This window comes from Nicotiana tomentosiformis, chromosome 1, assembly GCF_000390325.3.
Source record: "Nicotiana tomentosiformis chromosome 1, ASM39032v3, whole genome shotgun sequence".
Classification (NCBI taxonomy): Eukaryota; Viridiplantae; Streptophyta; class Magnoliopsida; order Solanales; family Solanaceae; genus Nicotiana; species Nicotiana tomentosiformis.
The window spans coordinates 94,054,479-94,061,725 of NC_090812.1; positions in this window are offsets into that span (position 1 = coordinate 94,054,479).

Below are 7,247 nucleotides of genomic sequence, written 5' to 3' on the forward strand. Positions count from 1 at the left end.
CCCCAATCCTAAAGAGTCGGAGGTTGGCTCTTCGTTTATAATATCTTTCTATCTGTTGTTTCTGGGAGGCCAACCGGACTAGGGCGGCCTCACGCCTTTCATCCAATACTTCCAGGCTCGTGCTTATTACCTCACCATTTGATTATTCAGTCGTATATCAAAACCTGAGGCCCGGTCCTCCAACTTCTACTTATTTTAATGCTTCAGTACCGTAGACCAATGAAAATAGGGTGGCCCCGGTACTAGACTTCGAAGTTATACGGTATGCCCACAAGACTTCGAGGAAAATTTTCTTCCATTTCCCTTTGGCATCGGTCAATCTCTTTTTCAGTTTTTGGAGTATGATCTTGTTTTTAGATTCTGCTTGTCCGTTCCCGCTACGGTGATAAGGTGTCGATAGTATCGTTTTAATCTTGTGGTCTTCGAAAAACTTGTTTACCTTGCATCCGATGAATTGCTTCCCATTATCACACACGATCTTGGCCGGTATCCCGAACCAACATATTATTTGCTCCCAAATGAAGTCAATGACTTCTTTTTCCCGAACTTTCTCGAGTGCTTGAGCTTCGACCCATTTAGAAAAATAATCGGTCATGAATATTATGAATTAAACCTTATCAGGTGCTCACGGTAGTGGACTAACGATGTCCATTTCCCGTTTCATGAACAGCCATGGGGACAAGACCGAATGTAGTAGCTCTCCGGGTTGATGGATCATCGGTGCGTGTCTCTAATAGCCGTCGCACCTTCGTACAAATCCTTCGCATCTTTCTCTATGTCGATCCAGTAATAGTCGGCCCTGATTATTTTCCGAACCAAAGATTCCTCCCCCGAATGGTTTTCGCAAGTGCCTTCGTGAACTTCTCTCAAGACATATTTGGTATCTCCCGGCCCCAAGCATATGGCCAGTAGGCCGCCGAATGTTCTTTTGAATAGAGTCCCCTCGGACAAGCTAAACATGGCAGCCTTCGTATGCAGAGCTCTCAATTCTTTCGAATCTGAGGGAAATTTTCCAGTCTTCAAGTAATCTATGTACTTGTTCCTCCAATCCTAAGTTAAACTCGTGGAGTTTACTTCGGCGTGACCTTCTTCTACTAGCGACTTCCTGAGTAGTACAACTGTCCCCGAGCTGAACTCATCGTCATCAATCGAGGACCCTAAGTTAGCCAGAGCATCGGCCTCGCAGTTCTCATCTAAGGGCACGTGTTGTAGGGTCCATTCCTTGAATTGATTCAGCATTACTTGTAACTTGTCTAGATACATTCATATTCATTCTTCTTCTACTTCTAACGTCCCATTGACTTGATATACGACAATGAGGGAATCACACTTAACTTCGACCACCTCGGTCCCAAGGCTTTTAGCCAATTCGAGACCTGCAATCATGGCCTCATACTCGGCCTCATTGTTAGTCAATTTCACAATTCTAATAGATTGCCTTACTATGTTACACGTAGCTGGTTTCAGCACAATGTCGAGCCCGGACCCTTTTGCGTTTGAAGCACCGTCCGTAAAGAGGGACCAACTTCCGAGGGAATCCCCGAAGTTAATAATATTTTCCTTTCGACTTCGGGTATTAATGCCAGCATAAAGTCATCTATGAAGTTTGCCAAAATTTGTGATTTGATGGCGGTTCGGGGCCGATACTCGATATCTTACCTGCTGATTTTAACTACCCATTTGGCCAACCGGCCCGAGAGCTCGAGTTTGTGCATGATGTTCCCCAGTGGGTAAGAGGTTACGACACATATAGGTGGCATTGAAAGTATGGTTTTAACTTTTTGGAAGCGCTTAGCAAAGAGAGTGCCAATTTTTCCAGGTGAGGATACCTTGCTTCGGCCTCGCCTAGAGTTTTACTAACATAGTAAACAGGAAATTGCGTACCTTCCTCTTCTTGGACTAAGACTCCACTTAACGCTACCTCGGATACCGCCAAGTAAAGGTACAACTGCTCATCCACCTTCGGAGTATGGAGTAGGGGTGGACTCAAAAGGTACCGTTTGAGTTCTTCCAAAGCTTGTTGGCACTCCGGGGTCCAAGAAAAGTTATTCTTCTTCTTCAATAGCGAGAAGAATCGATGGCTTTTGTCTAAGGACCTCGATATGAACCGGCCAGGGCGGCTCTGAACGGCCTTAACACTGTCCACCACGGTGATGTCTTCTATAGCTTTGATTTTATCGGGATTGATCTCGATCCCCCGGTTGGACACCATGAACTCGAGAAATTTTTTGGATCCGACCCGAATGCGCATTTATCCGGGTTGATCTTAATATTGTATCTCCTCAATATGTCAAAGGTTTCCTGTAAATGTTTCAAATGGTCCTCTGCTCGCATGGACTTGACTAACATGTCGTCAATATAAACCTCCATTGATTTTCCTATTTGTTCTTCGAACATCCGGTTTACTAGGCGTTGATAAGTGGCCCCGGCATTTTTTAACCCGAATGGTATTACGTTATAATAATAAGTGCTAAATTTAGTGACAAAAGAAGTCTTTTCTTGATCGCCTGAGTCCATCCGAATTTGGTTGTACCCGAAATAGGCATCGAGAAAGCTGAGTATCTCGTGCCCGATCATCACATCGATCATGCAATCGATGTTAGGCAAAGGTAAAGAGTCCTTATGGCATGCCTTGTTCAAGTCTTTGTAATTTATGCACATTCTTAATTTATTTTCTTTTTTAGGCACTACCACTACGTTAGCTAACCAGCTTGGGTATTTAACTTCTCGAATGAAATCTATTTTAAGGAGTTTAGATGCCTCGTCTTTGATGAATGCATGTTTGACTTCGGACTGTGGACTTCTCTTATATTTAACCGATGGAACTTCGGATACGAACTCAACGTATGAGTGGTTATCTCTGGCGGGATCCCTTTCATATCAAGATAGGACCAAGTGAAACAATCTATGTTAGCTATAAGGAATTCACTGAGTTTTTTCCTAAGCTCGGGAGTTAGCCCCGTGCCCAGGTATCCCGGTGTGGGGAACTTCAGTTCCTGGTGTAATGACGAGGGTACTGCCCGCATGTTGTGAACCCAAGGCCTTTCGAATAAGGCGTTATACCTCATGTCCCCTTCGATCACTAGAATTTGGTATCCTGAATCGTCCCGGCGGTATTTACTGGCAAAGTTATTTCTCCTTTGGTAGTTTCGCATGCCATGTTAAATCCGTTCAGCACTCGAACCACCGGCACTATTTGATCTTATAGCCCCAACTATTCTACGACCCTCGATCTGATGATGTTGGTTGAGCTGCCCAGATCAATCAACACACGCTTGACCCGGGATTTGTTTATATGTACGGATATTACCAGTGCATCATTATGAGGCTGCACGATTCCCTTGGCAGCCTCGTCCCTGAACGAAATGATTCCTTCCGGAATATAATCTCGGATGCACTTCTCCCTTGTGATCGACACTTTAGTGTGTTTTATCACAGCCCTTGGGGGACATCGACCCCTTCAATGATCATGATGATGACGTGTTGGGGTTCCTCTGGTTCAGTCTGTTTATTGGAGTCCCTGTTTCTGAAGTGGTTTTTGGCTCGATCACTCAGAAATTCTTGCAGGTGTCCGTTATTAAATAACCGAGCAACTTCTTCTCTCAATTGTCGGCAGCCCTCGGTCCTGTGGCCATGAGTACCATGATACTTACACATCAGGTTAGGATCTCTCTATGTAGGATCGTACTGCAATGTTCAAGGCCATTTGGTCTCTTTGATGCGCCTGATGGCAAATATGATGCGGGTTGCATCGACGTTGAAGTTATACTCTGATAGTCTCGGAGCTTCCCTTCCCCGAGCGGCCTGTCGAAACCATTTTTGCTCACCAGGCCTTGGCTATTGGGCCCTCGATCCCTTCTCCTTTCATTCCTTGTAGAGTTGTGCCCGGACCCGTTTCCCCTTCGATCTGCACTGTATGTTTGATACCGATCTCGGACCAGCCTTGATTCATGATTGACGGCTCTCTTAGGCCTGTCTTCGGTTCTGATAGGATAAACGGACCTGGAAGGGGCTCCAAGTTGGTCATCCTCGACTCTAATTTTTGACTGGTACCTATTGTGGGCGTCGGCCCAAGTTACTGCCAGGTATTCTACCAAGTTTTGTTTCAGCTGCTATGAGCCAAGAAGCTTCAGGGGTTGAGTCCCTGAGTAAATGCCTGAACGGCCCAATCGTCTGCAACCGGAGGCAGGTCCATCCGTTCCATTTGAAACCTTGACAAGAACTCCCTGAGCATCTCGTTGTCCCTTTGCTTACTTTGAAAATGTCTGATTTTCTGGTCTCAACCTTGATGGCCCCGGAATGAGATTTTACAAAATCATCTACGAGCATAGCGAATGAATCAATGGAATTTGGGGGCAAGTTGTGGTACCATATCATCGCTCCTTTTGACAAAGTTTCCCCAAACTTCTTTAATAACACTGACTCGATTTTGCCGTCTTCCAATTCGTTACCTTTGATGGCGCATGTGTAAAAGGTCACATGCTCATTTGTATCTGTGGTTCCGATATATTTTGGAATATCAGACATACGTAACCTCTTCGGGATTGGTTTCGGTACCGCGCTTAGAGGGAAAGGCTTTTGGACCAATTTCTTAGAGTTCGGGCCCTTAATTATTGGAGGTGCTCCTGGGATTTGATTAACCCGGGAATTATATATCTCTACCTTCTTGTCATTTGCCTCAATTTTCTTTTCACCAAATTCCACTTGTTTCGTTAATACCTCTAACATTTTCATTACTTTTGGGATGACACCGGACTCAGCTTCGCCCGGACTTTCGGTGATCTGCTCATTGCTTTGGGTGTTTTCCCGGAGCGGTTCGGGCTCAACTCTGCTGGGGGCGTGGCTGTGGTTTTGCAGCTACGCTATTGCCGTCTGCTGAGCCAGTAACATTTCGAAGATCAATCGTAGACTGACCCCGTCGCCTTTGCCTTCGGGTGCTCCTTGAGTCGTTGGTTGGGCTCCTCCGCGAATGCTATTTTCGGGGTCGGTAGGAAGGTTGCCGTCGATGGCCACATGTGAGTTAGCATCGACTGGATCTATGACTGGGACCCCATTGGAATCAGCATCGGGCACCTCATTGCTAGGCACCAGATTGTTGTTTTCGCCATGATGGCCAAACCCATCCACAACGTTCAAATGAGCGGACTGAGAATTTGGCATTTTTAAGCTGACCTGAATCGAGACCTTAAAGAACAAGTGTAAAATAGAGTGTGTTATGGAGATTTGTATCAAGCCACCACTATTATCCATAGCACCACGGTGGGCACCAAATTGTTTACCCTAGAAAACGAATAATAATTGAATTTATACGCGGTTTTAAGGATATGTGAATTAATTCAATACAAGTAATCAAGAATGTTAGATAAACGAATTAAAGATAGAATAAATAGCCAAACTAGTTGTGATGTTAGGTCCGAGCACGGATCTGAGCTAAGTGATTGTTCTACCCTCGATTCGAAGCCAAATACTTATGAAGAACTATGAACAAAAATAAGAACTTTGAATAACTCTACAAGCATGCGTGTTACATTGTTCCCATTGAATAAAAATCATCTCCTTTATATCGTAGGAGAGTTTTATCCCTAGTACAATTCTAATAAAGGTAAAAATTCTCTTTTTCGTTAATCACTGATTTGCTATCGATACGGGCTGAGATCCACGCCGTGATATACGGTTGGGCGCGGATATCACGGCCATTTGTTAGTCGTGTGCGACCGTTTGGTAATGCTTTTTCGAGATCTTGGAGCTTGAACCGGAACCGGGGGCATGGTCCTGATGGCTTCGATGGTAAGCGCTTTGTTCGGGCCTTAGCACGAGAGGTTCCTAGCTTCGATTCCGATTCCATATAGTTATGTCCTTACTTCGTTTTACCGCACCACTAAATCGAGGTAATTATTAGCCCCGATTTTATCCGTATACAAAGGATAATCCCTATTACAGTTTGTCCCTTGATCTCATCAACCAAACTTGAAATCAAACATGTGTTGGTAGAACATAACAGGTACTCGATAGAATGAAACAGTATGAGTTGGCATCTAAGTATTTGACAGAATGCTCCTTTATACATGCGGTAGCTTTTCATAATTTATGATCTCTCAAGCATCGAGTTAAAAGGAGTTTGACTGTACTTGTATTTCATCATTTTCACAAGTGAAAGGCTTCCCATAAGTGACCAAATTTATTAAACGGTGAATATTTGATTTAGCGTAAACAACATTGGGTGCCAATAATTTTATTCTCGACGTTAAATTCCAGTACCACCCATAAAGTTTTGTTTCTTGATCTTTTTACAAAATTACTGTTGGAACAAACGTAAATCAAGATGTAACTTTGTATCTTTCCCTATAAATGTCATAAAAACAGACGATTTATAGAGGCAATATTCCCTTTGTTTCACTTACTTGTGGAGTTAGACACCTCCTCTTTTACTCTTTTTTTTTTCAAACATGGAAACTATTTATAATTGCAAGTTCTGTGGTTTATAGTACTTTTACATAGTTTGTGGATGCATACATTGTGCTAGCAATCTCAGCTGAGAAGTGCTGAGAAGTGCAATAATTTGAGCCATCTTTGGTTCCTTTATACGGAAAGCAATCTCAGAAGGCCTTTTAGCATCTTCTTACTGTTACCATACAATTAGAAAAAGTAGTTCTAGCGGGAACGTTTTAATATTTGTAATTTTTTTGTATTTCTGATCACGAGTTATAATTTCTTATTATCTAATGAAAAATAACCTCAATATAGAATCTAAAAGAAATTCTTAAGAAGTTTGAAGGTTGGAGACATGCGTTAGCACTTCAACCACCAAAGGATGTGGTGCAGCGTATGGAGCTGCTCTTTCATTAACCAGAAGTCTCGAGTTCGAGCCCTGGATATGAAAAATTTTTTGGTAAGGAGCGCTTCCTCCCGAATGGAGTCCTACGCGGCACAAATCCGAATATTGCCGGGCACCAATACAGGTACGGGACACCGGATGAAAAACCAACAAAAAAAAAAAATATATAAGCATTAGCACTTCTGTACCACTTTATTGGTCCCCAAAGAATCCAATTCTGTTATGGCCTTAAATTAGACCCTTTTAAAAAATTTATGACCAAAATGCTCTTTCTTTTAAAAAATGACACAATATGTCCATTTTGATGATCTTATTACATGGACGCCCCCTTCCTTCATATGCTCAAGCCTCACCCCCTCCCCTTTTTTCTTTCTTTTCCTTATTTTTTTTTACACTTTCTTTTTTATTTTTT